Below are 17,059 nucleotides of genomic sequence, written 5' to 3'. Positions count from 1 at the left end.
GTCCAGTCTTGATAAGAAGGGACATTTGGTACTAACAGTAATTTGTGAAGCAGATTTCCCCACACCCCGTGGTTGGTCCCCACCTTTCTCTCCATGTTTGCTGTGGATGATGCGTGTGTGCCATGGGGGCGTGAGGGTGTCACAGCATTTTGCAGCCTTTATATCCCTGGATTACTGCGTCAGGGCCATAATGCCCTGGCAGCAGCGTGTGGGGATGGGTGGCATGGTGACATGCTGTGTCTGACACCTCCCATGCGCCTTCACACCCCTCAGGTGCCGACCCTGCACCCCCGCTTTGCTCTTTTTGCTCAGGGATGATGCCCTATCGTATTGTGCCGATGGTTTTAGGGGAAGCTGGACTGTGTTGTTTTCAGGAGAGCTCCTGTTCCTAGCTCCAGGAGTATCGCCGGTGCCAGCAGGACTGGGAGCAGCTGCCCTCGGCCTCCCTGTGCAGAGCACGAAGGGTCATTCTCGGGCTGTGGCTGTGGGAATGCGCTGGCCTGGGTAACGCATCCACACCGGGTTGGATCCGGGGAACCCGGGGTCCTGCAGCTCCTCCATCCCAGACATGGCCCTGGGCACAACCGCGCCCCTTGCGCCCTTCCCCACCTTGTCCTCGCACCTAGTGCGGGGTGCGTGGTGCTGAGGTTGGGGCATCTGCTGTCGGTGCCAAAACAGGTCTGGGGGTTTGTGGTGACTTTTTCCCTGCTCCGGGCTCGCTGTCACCTCCTGTCGCGTCCCCCGCACGGGGCACCCCGCACTGCCGGGGCATGGGGAGCGCCCCGAGCCCGCAGCGTGGGCCGGGGACCCGCGTCCCTCGGTCCGTCCCTCGGTCCGTCCCTCGGTGCCGGCAGCAGCAGCAGCAGGTGGCACTGTCGGCCCGCGCTGCCGCCGCTCCATCGCCCGGGGCCGCCGGCGGGGCTGCGGCCGAGGCCGGGCGGGCCCCCGGGTGCGGGGCTGCGCTGCCCGAGGCGCCTCTCGGGGACGGTCCCGGCCGAGCCGGGCGCTGCCCGCCCGGTGCGGGACAAGTAGCGGCTCCCCGAGTGTGCCGAGGGGGTAGAACGGGCCCCCGACATTGTCTGGGTGATGCCCATGATGGCTTGGATTGAGCTGAAGCGAAATACTCTGCTTCCTTGCCGAGAGACTCCCTGGGCAGCCTGTTCCAATGCTTGACAGCGCTGTCAGTGAAAAAAATTTCCCTCATATCCAATCTAAACCTCCCTTGGCACAACTTGAGGCTGTTTCCTCTTGTTCTGTCCCTTGTTATCTGGGAGAAGAGGCTGACCCCCACCTGGCTACAACCTCCTTTCAGGTAGGTGTAGAGAGACAAGGTCCTGGTGTTTCTGCCCCAGAAGTGCCCAGCCTGAGCTGGACAGCCACCACTGCGGTCACTGGTGAGTCTGTGACCCCAGAGAGCCCCTGCACAGGGCTGGGTGTTGGGTCCTGTTTGGTGTCACGCTGGGGCTGGAGGATATTGGGTCCCAGCAGGGCAGGACCATGGTGTCAATGGACCTGTGAGTTCCAACAGGAGCCCCAGGGAGAGCTCCCCATCCTGGCACAGCCGTGACGCTGAAGTGGACATGACGGGGAGCTGAGGCAGGATGTGAGAGTCTGGAGAAACCTTTTAAGTCCAGGGGCAGCAGCCTGGGCGTGGTGGGCATGGGGATGACTGCTGGAGCTGCAGAGCCCTCAGGGAGCAGCACTCTCCCCACCTCCCTCATTGCTGGGTAAATCATGACGGCTTGGACTGAGCTGAAGTGAAATATTCCCTATTTCCTTGCCCAAATCTGTAGTTTCCTTCTGGCTCTGAGGCTCTGGGCCATATTGCACATTTGAATTTAAAAGCAGACTTGTGCTTGGGCTTGTTATTTATTTATTTATTCTAGAATTGTTATTTTCTTTAAAATCAGGGTCCTTTTTTTGCTGCAGCTTTGTGGTTCCTCTTGGAGCAATGACTGATGGACCTGGGTGCCAAGGGCTGGGGATATGAGTCAGAGGTTGGTCCCTGGTTGTGTGGGGTGTCCTTGGGGATATCTGAAGCTGGCAGGAGGAGAGTGGTGGAGGGGAGAGCCTGGTGCTGGCTCCCAGCCCTGAAAAGGGAGATGCAGAGTTAAGGCGATAGCTGGGGGTGCTAATGGGCACCCCTCTTCCCCTCCCTGCTGTAGGATTTGCCATCTGCTGTGTGAGAAGCGGCATTTGCTCGCTTCAGGGATGTCACACTGGGGATGACATATCCCTTCTCAGCGTTGCTGGGCTGTCCTGGCTGGGCTGCACTCTGCCCATGCCCGGCGAGCCTCGTGTCCCACAGGGCTGGGCTGCAGCAGTGTGGGTCTGGGCCCTGAGTTGTCGTGGTTTTGTCTCACTCCCTGGAAAGCCAGGAGGTTGGTCCCTGAGACTGTGGCACAGGATGCCCAAGTCCCAGTGGCCCTTGCACGGGCTCTTGGGCACCGGCTGGGAGCCGAGTGGGGCAGGCAGGGACCAGCCTCACCCCTGCTTTGGGGATGGGAGCAGTGCCACGGAGCAGCTTTGGAGGGCGATGCTGGCGGGGCAGGTGGGAGGGAAGGGTGGAGGGGCAGGAGGAAACAAGGATAACTAGAGGAGGAAGGAGAGGGGAGAGGGTGGGACAGGCGAAGTTGCGCAGAGAGAGGAGGACACTGGGGAAGGAGGGGTACAAAGGCAGGAGAGAGCCCCGCTGCAGGAGCAGCCGCCCCGTGCCGCACGCCCAGCAAGCCCATCTCCCTGTCAAGCTGCTAACGAGGATTAATTGCCTGTTCCGGGCTCCTGTGCGGGGCTGCAGCCGCTGCCTCCTGCCCTCCGGTGCGGGTCCCCAATGGCTCCGTGGGTAATTTATGGCGGCATCGGTGCAGGCAGCTGTTGGCAGGTTGGCAGCAGCGCCGCTGGGAGCCGGTTCTTGGTTTGAGCCTCTAAATAACCCCATCGGCTCTGCAAACCATCCTGGCCAGGCTACCCAGCCAAGCTGCAGGGAGGAGAGGGTGGGAGTCAGAAATCACTGGTCCATCCCCACAGGCATCAGGGTCCCCAGGCCAGGGGAGCAGATGGCTGCAGCCAGCTCGTGGCAGCCTTGTCACAATGGGGTCCCTTAAATACCGATACCACAATTAATTGGGATTCACTGATCACTGCTGAATCTTGCTGCCTCGCTGCACATGGGGCAGGCGAGTGCCGGCAGCCGGTGTGATGCCCAGCGGAGGCTGGAAGCGCTGCTGGCATCTCTCTCCGTGCCCTGGGATATGTGTGGAGACATATGCTTCCCCAATCTGCTCGAGCCTTGGTGCTTTTTGACCATTCCTTGTAAACGGCCTCAGTGGGTTTTAGCTGGGTAAGGAGGTGCTGGGGACACTGAGGCAGTGAGATGGTGGCTGCCCCACAGCCCCATCATATCACGATGGAAAGGGCTGGAAGGGGAGGGAATAGTTTGAGGTGCAAGAAAAGCCCCGGGGCCATGTGCTGGATATTTTGGGGATGCTGGCTCTTCTAGAGTTGGATCTCCATCCTAGGGTGATCCAAATCACCCTGAGCCTAGGCCAGCACAGCCAGAGTTATAACCCAATCTATAAACCTTTTCCTTCAAGGATTTAGTGTCTCTTAAGCCTTGTCCTGGCTCAAAACAACCGGAAAAGCAAAGCAAAGCTTGCAACCACCTCCCCAGAGTCCCCTGGCTGCTCTGATCACACACTGCCAGCATAATCTCACTGGTTTGCAAGCCAGAAGGATGTGACCTAACATAGTGCCTCATCACTTCCTCAGGTGAGGTGGCCACTGGGGCACAGGGGAGCACAAGGGCTCCCCCAGCTGCACCCAGGGCAAGCCAGAGGGCCATGCTGGCTGCTGGCCTTGGCCATTGGCATTCCGGGGTCCCTGGGGGAGCACCTCACGTGCAGCCTGCCCTGGGGCTAGCTGCTGTGGCTCTGTACTCCAACACTTTTGACAGAGGTGATGTGTTTCTGGTGTGCTCCTTCCCACAAGCAGTGATTTTGCTTTCCAAGGGGTTGCCTCGGTGTTCCTGAGTTTGCTTCCCCGTTTGCCTCATGCAGCAACTTGTGCTCTTCCCTGCTCTGCTCCTCAGGTGCTTCTGCCACCAGACAAATCCAAGTCCCTGTCATGTGGGCTGAGGTTCACGGGGAAGGCAGGAGCCCAAAGGATGGGGAAGAGGCATCTGGGGGTCCTGCCAGGGCTGAGGGAAGAGGGAGAGCCCATGGGATGCAGGGAGCTTGAGAGGTGACAGCAAAGCCCCTGCCAAGGGCCAGGGAGATGCGGGGGCTCTAGAGGTGGCTCATGCCTGCAGGATGGGGGTTTCCTTGCTGATGGAGTGGGGTTCTATAGCCTGGAGCCCAGTGGGATTGCAGCAGGCACAGTGTTGTGCTGGGCTTTATTATGAGCCAGTTAATAACTCTGGACTGGATGGTTCGTTAAAGGAGTTAATTTACCCTGGGCTGTTCTCTAATGTGGGCTACAAGGCTCAGCTGTGGCCGTGTCAGGCTGAGCCTCTGCTGCCTCACTGCCCAAAGACATTTCCCTTCAGCCTCACTCCCAGCAGCAGGGCTTGTGGGGTGAGGAGGTGACAGCAAGGATGGGCTGGGGTTCCCCCGGGGTTTCTGCTGGCACCCCCTTCTTTGTGCCCCCCAAGCCCTGGCTGGGACATGCAGCACCCCCTCCCCACCTGAGTGTCCCCATTCCTGCAGTGAGGCACCAGCAAAGCCCTGTGGCCTGGCTCAGGGGCCTGCCCTCTCTGGTCACCCCCAGGTGGCTGAGCTTCCTCGTGGCACCGCACTGGGAACTGGATTTAGGAATACATATTGCCATTAAAAAAAGCCCCTTTGTACCTATTAATTGAAGTCATTAAATTTAATGGGATGGTTATTGCATGTTAAATAAATACTGGCTAATTATGAAAAACATATTTGCCAAGGTTTAACTATAGAAAAGATGCCTCAATTACATGGTTATTAAACCTCAAAAAATATACACTTTTAATAATGAAGTGACATTTAAATAACATACATTAACTGTCTTATTAAATGTTGATTCTTTTCATATTTGAGGACTTTAATTTGGAGCATTTTCCCTGGCACTAACTATACGATGCATCATTAGCTGTCTTTCACTCTTCATTTTGTAAACTTTTTTAATAAGTAGGCTGCAGTGTTTGTATCTGCTTTTGTTTTTCTAGCTTCCATCTCTCTCTTCAGGCAGCAGGGATGTGCCAGGGGAGTGTGCAGGCAGAGCAGGAACTTCCAGGCAGCTTCTTCAAATCACTAAACCCTTCCTAAAGATGGTAAACCCCTTCCTAAATCTGTCATCCTAAAATAGGCAGGCAGCCAAGCTCTTCAGGACTTTTGACACATTCTTATGGGAAGGACCACTCTGCCTTGCTCTTGGTTTTCCAGATCGAATTGGTTTGCAAGAAGTTCCCAGGAGATAGAGAAGAGGGTAAGAGCAGGAGCTCAAGGCTGCAGTGGAAGCACCATCCTGGTATGGCAGAGGGAAGCTTATTTCTGTCTCTGCTGCCAAACCATGGCACCAATCCTTGGAAAAATCAGTATTTTGGGATGCCTGCATCCCTCCCAGGTGTGGGGAAGCTGCCTGGAGAGGGATGCTCTGTGGGGCACATCCCCCGGTGCTGCAGCACCCAGCCCTGCTGCTCACAGGGATTCCTCTGGGGCCAGAGGGGCAGGGAGCAGGGTCTGGGCTGTGGGAATGGCGTGGAGCAGCACAACCCAGGGCACACAGCCTCCTTCCTTAATGCATTTATCGATTGCAGTGAACACGTCAGGATGTAATTTAGAAATCACTCTCCCAGAATCAATTAAAGACCTTACTGGCAACATAGGCACCTCTTCTAGTTAAAGCCTTCACCCTTCCCTCAAATGCACACCCCACCATTCCTGCTCAGCTTTTGGGGAGTTCTTGTCTCCCTCCCAGCTATCTGGGAGTGTGGGTGCTGGGATCACCCTCTGGCAGACCTGCTGCCTTTCTGAGAACTGGTGTTGCCTCAGCTGCCTCCCAAACCAGCCATCAGTTATGGGCTGTCAGGGAGCCAAGACCTCTCATCTTCCGGACACATTCTTAATGCTCCCCGTGTCCACAGCGAGGTGAGTAATCTGTGCTCGAGAGGCCCGGTGGGCAGCACAGAGGCACTTAAATTAATTATGGAGGAGTTAAGTCCCGGGGGGCTCCTGGGGGAGCGGGGCTCAGGCTGTCTCGAGGGCAGTCGGCCGTGCTGACTGCTTTGGGCAGGGGCTGGAAGGTCCCTCGCCTGCCCTGCGGCTGCTCCGTCGCTTTGAGGAGTTGCCCCAGCGTTAGTCCACAGCTGGGGTCAGGAGGAGGGCCTCCTTAAAGGCAGCAAGTGGGGCTGGCATTGTGGGCAAGGGGATGTGGCATGTCCTCTGGCTTTCAGGCCAAATGAGTATGGCCACCATGGGACGGTGACGTGCCAGCTGGTCCGTGCTGGCTCCTGAGGGCTGGATGTGATGCCTGTACCCCATGATGGCTTTTTCTGGGGCACAGCCAGGGCTGCCTGGTACATGGAGATGGTGTTGGAGGTAGATGGTGCCCCAAACCCATCAGCTCATCCATTTCCCTTCTCTCCTATTGTGCCATTTGGTGCTGGCAGGGAGAGCGGGGTGCACCTCCCAGGCGAGTGGGTCTGGGACCAGCTGGTGGTGGCCCCAGGTCTCCTAACATAGAGAGACATCAAGGTGAGGATGGCTGAACCCACATGAGTGCAGCTGCTGGTGCTAGGCCAGCAGGCCTACAACCGTGCAGGTTCAGCAAAGCAGAGTCTGAGCTTGTTTGTTTGGGCGCAGAACCTGAGATTCCAAAATATATCTTGGGTGGTAGAGGGATACAGTTGTTACTCAGGTTCCTGTGCTGCAAGAGAGGGGGCAGTCAGAGTGGGCTGCTGTAGTAAGTATCAGGCTTTGTATTCTGGTTTTGACTGTGTTAATGTTATGGGGTTTGTTCACAAAATGGAACTGAAAAATCCTTTTACAATGGTAATCTCTCTTCCAAGACGTAGACCTTTGACCATGTTTAAAAGAATTTCCCTTTTGTCCTTTTTTTCCCCTTTTTTTACTGTTATGATGAACTTTCATCAAAACAATTGCAGATTGGGTTTCAATTCTGTAAAAACCACTTTAGTGGTTTTTACAGAAGTGGAAGTGGAAGGCTGGGATTTGGGTCCTCTCTTTGCACCCTCTCTCCTACCGACTGTTACAGGTGCCCAGACTGAAGCCAGAGCCAGAGTGGAACATCCCTGCTCCATCCCAGCACCGTTATGCTCACAGTGGTGATGCCAGGACTCCTCTGGCAGCGGCCTGAGGAACAAACCCAGCTCAGCTCTTCCCCTGGCTGCCTTGGGGGCACCAGGCTCTCCAGTTCCTCCCACCCCAGAAACAGAAGAAACACAATGACTTACAGACCCACCTCAGGAGGACCTGGAAGCTGAAGCCAAGAGACCACAGGTACCCTTAGGCTGCAGTGTCCTGCTGCCCTGGGGCAAGGCTTGTGGCGCTTGGTATTTCACATTTCTTCCTCACTGAGGTTTGTGATGCTCCTCAAGGGATCTCTGTGCTGCAATATAACATCCCTGTATAGGGAAATTGTCTTAAGTAATGGTTTCTGCAGATTTTTTTAAGGTATATTTATCCTATCTTTTATTGGAATAGAATTATAGCAAAATTAGAAACTAAAATAACTTTAATTACGAACTTCATGATTCGGTATGTTGTAAATCTTTCAGCATAATATTGTGCCATAAAAATGCTATTTTGTGATAATTATTATTATTATAATTAATGTTCCTTAATTGCTGATGTCGCAGGCGTGTGTTATCTCCCAGGTTTTCCTGCAGTATCTCTGGAGGAGCTCTTCCACCGCGGGGGAGATGCAGAGGAGATGCAGAGGATTCAGGCTGGTGCCTGGGTGGGTGCTGCTGTGTGCACATGGGCAGCGATGCTGCTGGCTCATCCCACCCTGTGGATTGCTCTCGGTGCTTCCCAGACGAGGAGGAGGAGGCTACAAGCTGTGGATAATGCCTCTGCCCCGGGCTTTGCTGTGGTCATACGCACACTCTGGCCGCCCACAAGCTCCCTCCCGCAGGGAGATGGGCTGGGTGTGGTTTGATGGCTCTGCCTTTGGTCTGACGAGAGCACCCCTGTCTGGTGAGAGTGCCCGTCTGTCCTTGCAGGGGTGGGTGCAGATACTTGTGAGCAGGAGATGCAGGGTGCAAGCAAGGGGAATATGTGATGGGGAACTCAGACTGGCCAGAGGGAGGTGGGGACAAGGCAGTAGGATGGAAAAATGGTGGGATGGATGCAGTGGCCAGACCAGGGCTTAGCAGTTCTTGTTAGCATCCTTTATCAGCTTGGAGGATGCTGCTGGGGTCTGGGAAGCAGCAGCAGAGAGTGGGTCTCCGGGCCCAGGTGCGAGGGAGGAGCAGGAGCACAGGGATGGAAAACGCCTGGTGCCAAGCATGTGAATTTTTCATGTGGCTCAGAGGCCTCACTTGTAACAGCATGGGGCTGTCCAGGACCAGCTGAGAGAGGGAAGGCATGAAAATAGCCACTGCACCACCTGCTTCACAGTGGTGAGTGTATATGGGATGAAGCTGAAACCAGGATACATTTTTAATGACTCAGGCAGGGCTGGGTTTCTTTAAATAAGACTAGACAATGAATATGTGCTCCCGAAGCTGTGTAGTGCACCACGAATGCATTATTTACAGCAGCTTCTTCCTTGTCCGTTTTAATTTTACATGGGTACTGGAGAAAGGGAAGGGATTCCTTGGTGTCTCATGGCCACCCACTTGTTCCATGTGACAAGAGGTGAATTTTTGAGCCACCAAAGGATTTGGTGTTGATCTTTCCACTGACTTGAGTCATGGGGCAAACAGCCATCCCAGGAGTGGAGCCTGGCACCTATAGCCCGAAGTTTCATCTGACTGGTGCATCATCAGGTCTTGATTGTGCCATTTTCTGCTTTCTCCCCATGGATGAAGTGCAGGGGGGATGCTCTTAGGCCACTGCAGCCTCCCCTTGTCCCTACCCATGCTCAGCACTGAATCGCTGCTCCTGGCACTGGTGGGGGCCAGAAAGCCTTTGGGAAGTGGACAGTGACACATGATCCTAAGAGTGGGGCAGGAGGAATCTGCTCTGTGAAAATGGTCCTCAGCTGACCCTGGCAAGGGAGGAAATGGAGCAGGTAGGAATAAACAACATTACAGTGGCAGAGCAGAGGTGGAGGAGTGCTCCAAAGAACACAAAGTTACCCTGTGTCTCTTCTGGCTGTTCCCATGTCTCCCAGTGGGATGGGTGTCCCTGCACTGTGTGGCAGTGATGCCACGTCCGTCGTGGTGCATCTTGGAGACTTTGTGGACCTGAGAAACCAGGCAGTAACTTTTTTCCTACCTTCAACATTGCCCTGGCTCCAAGTCTGTGCTAGGGGCACCCTGTGCAGGGACGTCGGGCTGCCAGGGGAAGCACAAAGTGGTTCCAGCACTCCTGAGTGGCTGCAAAGGTGGGATCAAAGTCTAGGAGCTGACGGCCACGAGGCTGCTTTCCCCAGCACTGCCGGGCCTGAGAGGGTTGAGATGGCAGCTTGACGGCTTGGAAAATAGGCTGAGATGAAGGAATATCAATACGGAGAGCGAGCTGTTCCTGCCGAACAGCCCCGGGGCAGCTAACGTGAAATGCTGGTTGTCTCGGAGGAGTTGACAGGTGTCTGCATCAGGCATCCTGCTAATTAAGCACCGTCATGAGTCACAGGGCTAAGGGATGAAAGAGCTGGGAAGGAGCTCAGCCGGAGCAGGTATGGCCAGAGGGGATCTCTGCAGGACCTCCCTGCCCTCCGGGAATGGACTGGTGCATGCATGATTTGCCGGCTGGTGGATACACAGTCATGGGGCGGGTGGGTCATTTGGGAGCTGGGGATCAGCTTTGAGAAGAGCAGAGCGAGCCGTGCCACCGGGTGTTTGTCCTCCCCCATTGTGGCTGTGTGTCCTTCCCTGGCTCCCATGTGCTGGCACTGATGTCCAGACCAATCTCCTGTCACTGCCCTGGCAGGGTCCCCCAGAGCATCTCCCACACCCACAGCTCCCAGCACCCATCCCATCAAACCTCCTCCCAAATCAAGGTGTGCATCACTGCCAGTGTGACAGGCTGAGGAAATGAGGGTGTCCCCAGACTTGTCTCTCTCCTGATCCCCTTCAAGAAGATCCTCTTCTTACTGAAATGTGCAGTGGTGCTGTCAGCCCAGCGAGGCCTCTGCCAGAAAATTCCCAGGAATATGAGCATGGTGGGGTGGAGGAAGGGGCTGCTTGCCCCTTTGTGGACACTGGTGATCCAGAGTGGGCCGGTAGCAGCAGGCAGAGGGTAAAAGCTGTCCTGGTAGACAGCAAAGTGCCTTTCTTTCTGGACAGAACTGGGAGTGAAGGAAGGCTGCCACCCGGATGACAGCCCCTGTGCCACCCTGTGTCCCTTCCCCGTGTGCCTCTCCAGCACATTTTGCTGCTGCCCTTCGTGCCTCTGCAGCTGCGATCCCCTGAAAAATGGCTCTATTCATTACCCATTTTAATTCCACCCTGGATCCCCAGAGCTCTGCAGACACAGTTTGTTATCCTGGCTGTCAAGAAGCTTAAAGAGCTGCTGATGCCTCCTGGAAAACTTTGACAAACCCTCTGGTCAGACCCAGTGCTGCTCCCCAGCCCGGCTGCTCAGCCTTTCTGCTCCTGAGGCTGGATTAGCAAAGATGTCTATGAGGATGGGAGGAGGGAAAAAACCCCATTGCTGCCATCTGGGCAGAGAGGATCCCTCCTGCTGCCCATGCCTGTCAGGGGGATATCCTGGGACTGTCTGGGCAGAGCAGAGCTGCAGAGTTTGGCTGTGAGGGTCCCCAAAGCCTGTATTTGGATTCCAGGCTGTTTTCTGGGCCAGTCAAATTTCACAGCCTAAAAACCTTTGGGCTGAGGCTACTGGGTTTCTCTCATCCCTGTGTGTTCAGTGCAGGGGGTTTAAAGTGAGGTTCCAGGTTCTGGGGGGTTAATTTTCTGAAAATTTTTCCACCTGTGGGTGATAACCAAGGGAGGTGACGGGACTTGACTCCTGCACTGTGCAGAACTCTACCTTTTAGCAGAGTTTTTTAGCAACCAAAAGTTGCAAAGAGTTGAAAAACCGTGAATTTTTCTGATTGTTTTTGGTCCCTCACCGCTCAGACTGGGAGAGCAGAGCAGAAGAGCCTCCCCACCTCTTCGGGCTCTCTGCAGTGACCTAATCCTTTCCCAGTTAGCTTCTGGTTTTGACAAAGTAGTTATCAGGCTGCTTTTAGAGGACAGGATGCCCCTCAGTCTCTCTGGTAACACAGGCAAGGTGCCCCAGCACCCCAGGAACAGTTTGTCTCCCAGTGTAATTTTGGTCGGAGTTGGGTAAGAAGCGCCGAGTCAGCGCTTAGCGCCATGAGAAGGAGCCGGGCGAACCTCTCTCCCCTCAGTGCTGGGATTTGGCTCCAGCTGCCTCCGGAGCCATCCTCTGCCTCCAGCCCTTCCTCCCAGCACCCTGCGGAGCTCGGGAGTGCTTTTGAGGTGCCACTCAAGCCGCTGTCCTCGGGGCACGGGCAGGCTGTCAGCCCGCGGGGGCTGGCGGGGAGGGCGTGAGGATGCGCAGGGAGGCTGGGGAAGAACCGAGCTGTCGAAGCCCCATGGGAGGCAGGATAAAAGGCCAAGCTTCCTGAGATAACGAGGGTCTCTCTGCGGGGGTGAGGTGCCCAGACGTGGGGGAAAGCCATGTGAGTGACAAGCGTGTCCCAGTGCCCGCTGGGCGTGGTGTGGAATGAGCCATCGGAGCAGCCACGGGAGCTCTGCGGGTCGCTGGGAGCCTGAGGCTGTTTCCCACCCAATACAAACCCGGGATCTCCCCTGCCAGCTCCCTCCCGACCCTGTGCTGGGCCCTGGCATGGGGGGGTTCTTGGATTTTCTTTCTGTCTTCTCTCAGGGCTGGACCCTCCTTGGTGAATCTGGAGGGGGCTGGCAGTGCACTCTCAGCCAGGTGCCCGTTCTTTTCTCAGCTCCACCACCTTGGTTCCCCTTGTCACTGGATGTATGTGGACAAATCCATCTTCCAGCAAAAATAAATCGCTCCAGTTTCCTATCCCAGAGGCACACGGGAATGGTAGCACCGGCCCAGGGGTCGCTGCTGCTGCGTCACTCAGTCCTGCTCTGGGGAGGGAGAATTCATCCCTCTCTTTTTGCCTCTGCGGCAGGAGATGGCAGCCATGGGACCAAGGTGCCCGGGCACCAGCCCTGGGAGAGAGTGGATTTAAAAGCAGCGGTGGGAGATTGCCTGAATATCTCTCCCTTCTTTTTTATTCGTTTAAGAGGTTTCGCTGTCTCGGTAACTCCCGTGAGAGACAGGAGCAGCAGCCTCTTTGGATGTGAATACCTGACAAGTTTTTAATGTGAAAGGAATTCACTAAATTTAGTCTCTTGGAGGAAGGGAAATAAAGAAAAGGAGAAGTGTTTCTTTCAGTCTGGGGGAAGCGATCCAAATCCCAGCCACTTCCCTGCCGGCAGAGCTTGATGTCTTCTCTGTCCTGAAAGCTTTTAAGTCTGGCCCCATGTGTGTCCCTGCACAAACAAGAGGTGGGAGAATGGCAGGCCCTGATGCTGTGCCCTGGGGGAACAGGCCTGTTGTCAGCTCCTGGAAATGGAGGTTGGTGAGGTCTGGATGGGGAGATAAATGAGAAGAAAACCTTGCTGTCCAAGTTGCAGGGACATCATCTCTGCTCTCAGGTGGGCTCTGAGTGAGGTGTGAGCACTGAGATGCTGAGGGTGCTGAGGGGAGTGAAGCTCTGCTCTTGAACTCAACCGAATCACCCTTTTCCTCCTCCATTTTCCTCCCTACTCACACTGGAGCCTCTGAAGGTCCATTTTTTTCTCTGTTTTGGTACTTGAGACTCGCCTGTGCCTCATGCTCTCCTTCCATGTCCCCTCCCAAAGTGTCCTGTGCTGCTCTCCACAGCCTTGGGATTCAGTTCCTCCTGTCAGACAGGGCAAGGAGCTCCTGTGTGTTTGTAGACACACACACCTGCTGGGATCTTGCACAGGAGGCCTACATGTGTGCCTGCACAAGGTGACCGCACACCTCCCTTCACAGATGGGGCAACTCCCAGACTCCCACGGTGTGTCCCTGTCTAAAGGACAAAGTGTTGAGAGCTGGTGGGGCTAAAGGTCTGGCTGGCTGCGCCCAGGCGAACCTGGCTGAGCAAACCACCTGGCACCGATTGCCCCCGTGTGGCAGCACACGGTGGGGTCCCGGTGGACCAGAACCACTTAGAGCTCCTTCTCCTAATGGGGAGGTCTGGATAGAACCACTCCTTGTCGTTTCCATCCCAAAGGTCTCTTCTGCAATCTGTGGATGTCCCGATGAGAGGCACTGTATTTATTCCTGCTGATTTTTACAAAGGTCCCTCCCTGACGGGGAGATGATGGAGCATTTCCTTAGGGCCTACCCAGACACAGGCCAGGGGAGAGGCAGGGTGCCGCGGTGGCACTACTGTCTCCGGGAAGGGACTCTGTGGCTGGCACGGTGAGAGGGAAAAGTAGGGGAAGGTTACAAGAGTGGATAATACTGAGTGTGCTTAAAAAAGACAAACGACCACTTCTAGCCTGTAATTAATATTTTTAAGCGTTTTTTATTGTTTTTCTCCCCTTTGCAATTTTAGGCGGAGCGGATGCGGTGCCAGGGGGAAGATGCTGAATGGACGCCCCCGGGGAACGAAGTCTCGCCGTGGCGTGCAGGGGTGCGGCGGGCGAGGACGCCCAGGTGGGTGCGGGCCCCTCCTCGCCCCGACGCCCCTCGCGGTCGCCTCCGCTCGGTGAGCGCCGTGCGGGAGCCCCTCGGTCGCTCCCTGGCGGCGTCGCCCCTTTAAGGGCGGCGGGGGGCGGGGCCTCCCCGCTGCTCTCCCCGCCCCCTTTCCCCACCTTGGGCGCCCCCTGGAGGCCGCACGCGCGCGGGCGCGCCCCCGCCTCCCCTCCCCTCCTTTCCCTCGCGCCGCCGGTGCGGGGCGTGCGCGCGTGCGCGCGGCGGGCGGCGTTCCGTCGGGGCCCCGCGCCCCGTCCCATTCATGCGGGGCAGCGGCGGCGGCGGCGGCGGCGCGAGCGAGGCGGGCGCGGAGCCCCGGGCGGCGGCGGCGGCGGCGGCGGCGGGGGGAGGCGGGCGCGGAGGAGGAGGAGGAGGAGGAAGGGACGGAGGAGAAGGAGGCGGTGGCGGCGGAGAAGGCGGCGGCGGCGGCCCGGCGGGCGGCTTGGTGTGGAATGCAATTATGGCTGGCACGGCGGAGGCGAGCGGGGACCGGAGCCGTGAGTAACCCGGTTGCAACTTTCGGGCGCGGCGCGGCGTGCCCGATCGGTCGGTTCGTTAAAAATAACGCGGATTTGGCTTTATTGCCCTCCTAAAATATTTGGCTTTATTGCCACCGCGGCGACGGCGCGGGGCTGGCCCGGGCAGGGCACGGCGGCCCCGTCGGGGGGCGCGGAGGGGCCGCGGCGGCCGGGCAGGGCTGGGCCGGGCAGGGCCGGCGCCGCGCTGCTGCCGCCGGGACCAGCCCGCATTGCGCCCGGCGGCTCCGGGAGCCGCCTCCCGCGGGGGGACAAAACCGCGCCGGGACCGAGCCTCTTTCTTTATCCACCGCAAGCCCCGCACGGGTCTCGTTGCGGGGTGTGCCCGGGACCGGGCAGGTGCGGGCTGGACGGGCTGAGGGCCGCCTCCCCGCTTGGAGCTGCTCGGGCCGGGGCGCTCCCGCGGAGAGCCGATGCCAGCGGTGCCTCCCTGTCCGGTGTAGCGGCTGGGCTTGGCCGCCTCCCTCCTTCCTTCCCTCCCTCCCCGCTGCACCCGCCCGCTCCGGCTCTCGGCGGCGTTCGCTGCCCCAGCCCCGCCGCCCACCCGGGTCCGGCACTGCTGGGGACGTGAACGGGGCTCAGCCTTTCCCGTGCTCGCCGCCTTGGATCACGCATCCGCCCTGCCCTGCATCTTCGCTGCCATCCCCGCATTGTGCTGCCCCACATCCTCGCTGTCATCCCTGTGTCCGCGCTGCCCCGTATCCCCGCTGCCATCCCCGCATTGTGCTATCCCATATCCATTCACGCGTTCTCGCTGCTTTACATCTCCGCATCCCGCCGGGGCGCGGTGAGCGGCATCCGGGCTGGGCTCGTCCCGAAGCCCACAGCGCCGCCGTTCCCTCCGCGTTCCCCGTTCCCCAGCTGCCGGCGGGGAGGTGCCGAGGGTGCCCTGCGGGATGGGATGGGATAGGGTGGGATGGGACAGGGTGGGATGGCTGCCGTCGCCCTCGTTATGATCGCGACTATTGTGATCGCGCTGTAGTTTGGCAGTGCAGCGCTGGGCACCTCCGAGCGAGGCGTGGGAGGCTGCGGTACCTGTGTGCGGGGCTGCGCCGGTGCGCGCCTCCCGCCGCCGATATGAACGTGGAAGGTGGCGAATAAAGCCGGCTGCGCGCTCGGTGCCCCTCAGCCCCTTCACATTCCTGCCCAGCGAACACACACGGCAGCTTCGGCGTGCGATCGGGGAGGGATTTGCAAAATCTCTGTGGCATGCTGAAATAAATCCCGAAATCCCGCAATCCCTTCTCCTCCCTTGTCTTCCTTGCGGGAAAATTCTTCCTTCTGCCTCTGGCCGAGCGCCGGGGTAGGGGGAGCCAGGGGAGGGGGACTGGTGTGTAAACAGGGCTTAACATGAAGGTCACTGGTTAAAGAGGAGACGGATGGGAGAGAAAAGACAGGCATTAACCTCACTTGTTAGCTCCCCCCTGGCTCCTGCTTGGGGAGGGCAAAACAAAAGCAGAACCTGCTAACGGGGGGGATGAATATTCATGATCCTTCTCGTATGCTCCGGGACACGGAGGGGAGAAAAGTTGGGCAGATGAGCCGCCTCCCGAAGCTGCTTTTCCTCCAGCTTCCGAGAAAATCCCTTTTTGCTGAGCGAGAGCTGTGTCGGGGGGAATTACCAGCCTTTTGCTGGATTTCTTTTTTTTCATTTTTTATTTTTTCTTTTCTTTCGTGTGCGGCTTCAAGAAGTAAAAAAAAAGGAGAAAAAAAAGAGGAGCCGAGGGTATTGACTACATCAAAGGTTATCCATTTGAAAACACCATTTTCCTCTGAACAGCGGCTAATTGCTTCCTGAACAATCCCAGGGTCTTTTGTATATACTCAGTGGGTAAAATGAGTGACTCGATGTCTCTCTCTCAAGACACTGGTGACCGAACAGGGCGGAAAGGTGGAGAAGCCAAGGAAAAGCAGTGGGGCAGATGCCTCTGGGAGGATGCATGGATAATTTCTTAAGTGGCTGCAAGGAGGAAAGGGTTTTTTTTCTTCTTCCCGCTCGCCGCCGAGTGATCCGCTGGTGCCGGTGGATGCCGGTGCCGGCAGCGGCGTGGCGACACGGGGCCGTAAGGAAGGCTGGTAAGGAAGTTTGGATTCAAAATACCCGATCATACGTGTGATCTGGTGCTCCCCATCCGCTTGCGGCTTTGGCTGCCGGTGCCGCTCCTCCGAGAGAGGCGAGCCTGGATGCGCTCGCTGCTCCCGAGGGGCTGCGGGGAGGCAGCGCCGGGGGCTGGCTGGCTCCTGCTCCGTTGGGTGGCTGGGCTTTTTCTGCAGCTGCTACCCTGAAGATTAAAGTTTTGGCGACGTTGCTTTTGTTAGCATGGTGATAGCGGCGTCGGGGAGACTTTTCCCCTCTTGGCTTATTTTTTTTAGTAGAAGCATCGGATTTGGAGCAGAGCGCAGGCATCCGCCTTCGTGCAGGCTCGGGTTGCGCACGGAGCTGCGGAGCGGAGTCCTTGTGCTCCGTCACACAAAGCCCTTTCCCCGAGCGAGGCAGTGCCCTGCGGGAGGTAAACAAACTCCTCCGAACTCCGCTGGAGACGGGGCCGAGGGCCATGCCGGCGGCTCCCGGGGAGTGCTGTTTCACCGGGGCTTTGCGCAGCCGAAATGGAAGAGGGTAATAAAGCGGCGCTGCTGCGTGCTGGCAGG

At 57.4% G+C, this 17,059-nt stretch overlaps 1 protein-coding gene across 1 annotated transcript in view; it reads left to right on the top strand.

The window, feature by feature from the left end:
- Positions 1-14,262: 14,262 nt before the first annotated feature.
- The window catches only part of PLXNA1 (plexin A1), a 115,912-nt gene continuing 113,115 nt past the window's right edge, over positions 14,263-17,059 (top strand). Inside the window, exon 1 of the mRNA XM_048315275.1 lies at positions 14,263-14,371. The gene's annotated coding sequence lies outside the window, so the exon portion shown is untranslated. The remainder of the gene's footprint in view (positions 14,372-17,059) is intronic.

The sequence above is a fragment of the Corvus hawaiiensis genome, chromosome 11 (assembly GCF_020740725.1).
Source record: "Corvus hawaiiensis isolate bCorHaw1 chromosome 11, bCorHaw1.pri.cur, whole genome shotgun sequence".
In the NCBI taxonomy this organism is placed as follows: Eukaryota; Metazoa; Chordata; class Aves; order Passeriformes; family Corvidae; genus Corvus; species Corvus hawaiiensis.
This window is presented reverse-complemented; position numbering and strand designations above follow the sequence as displayed.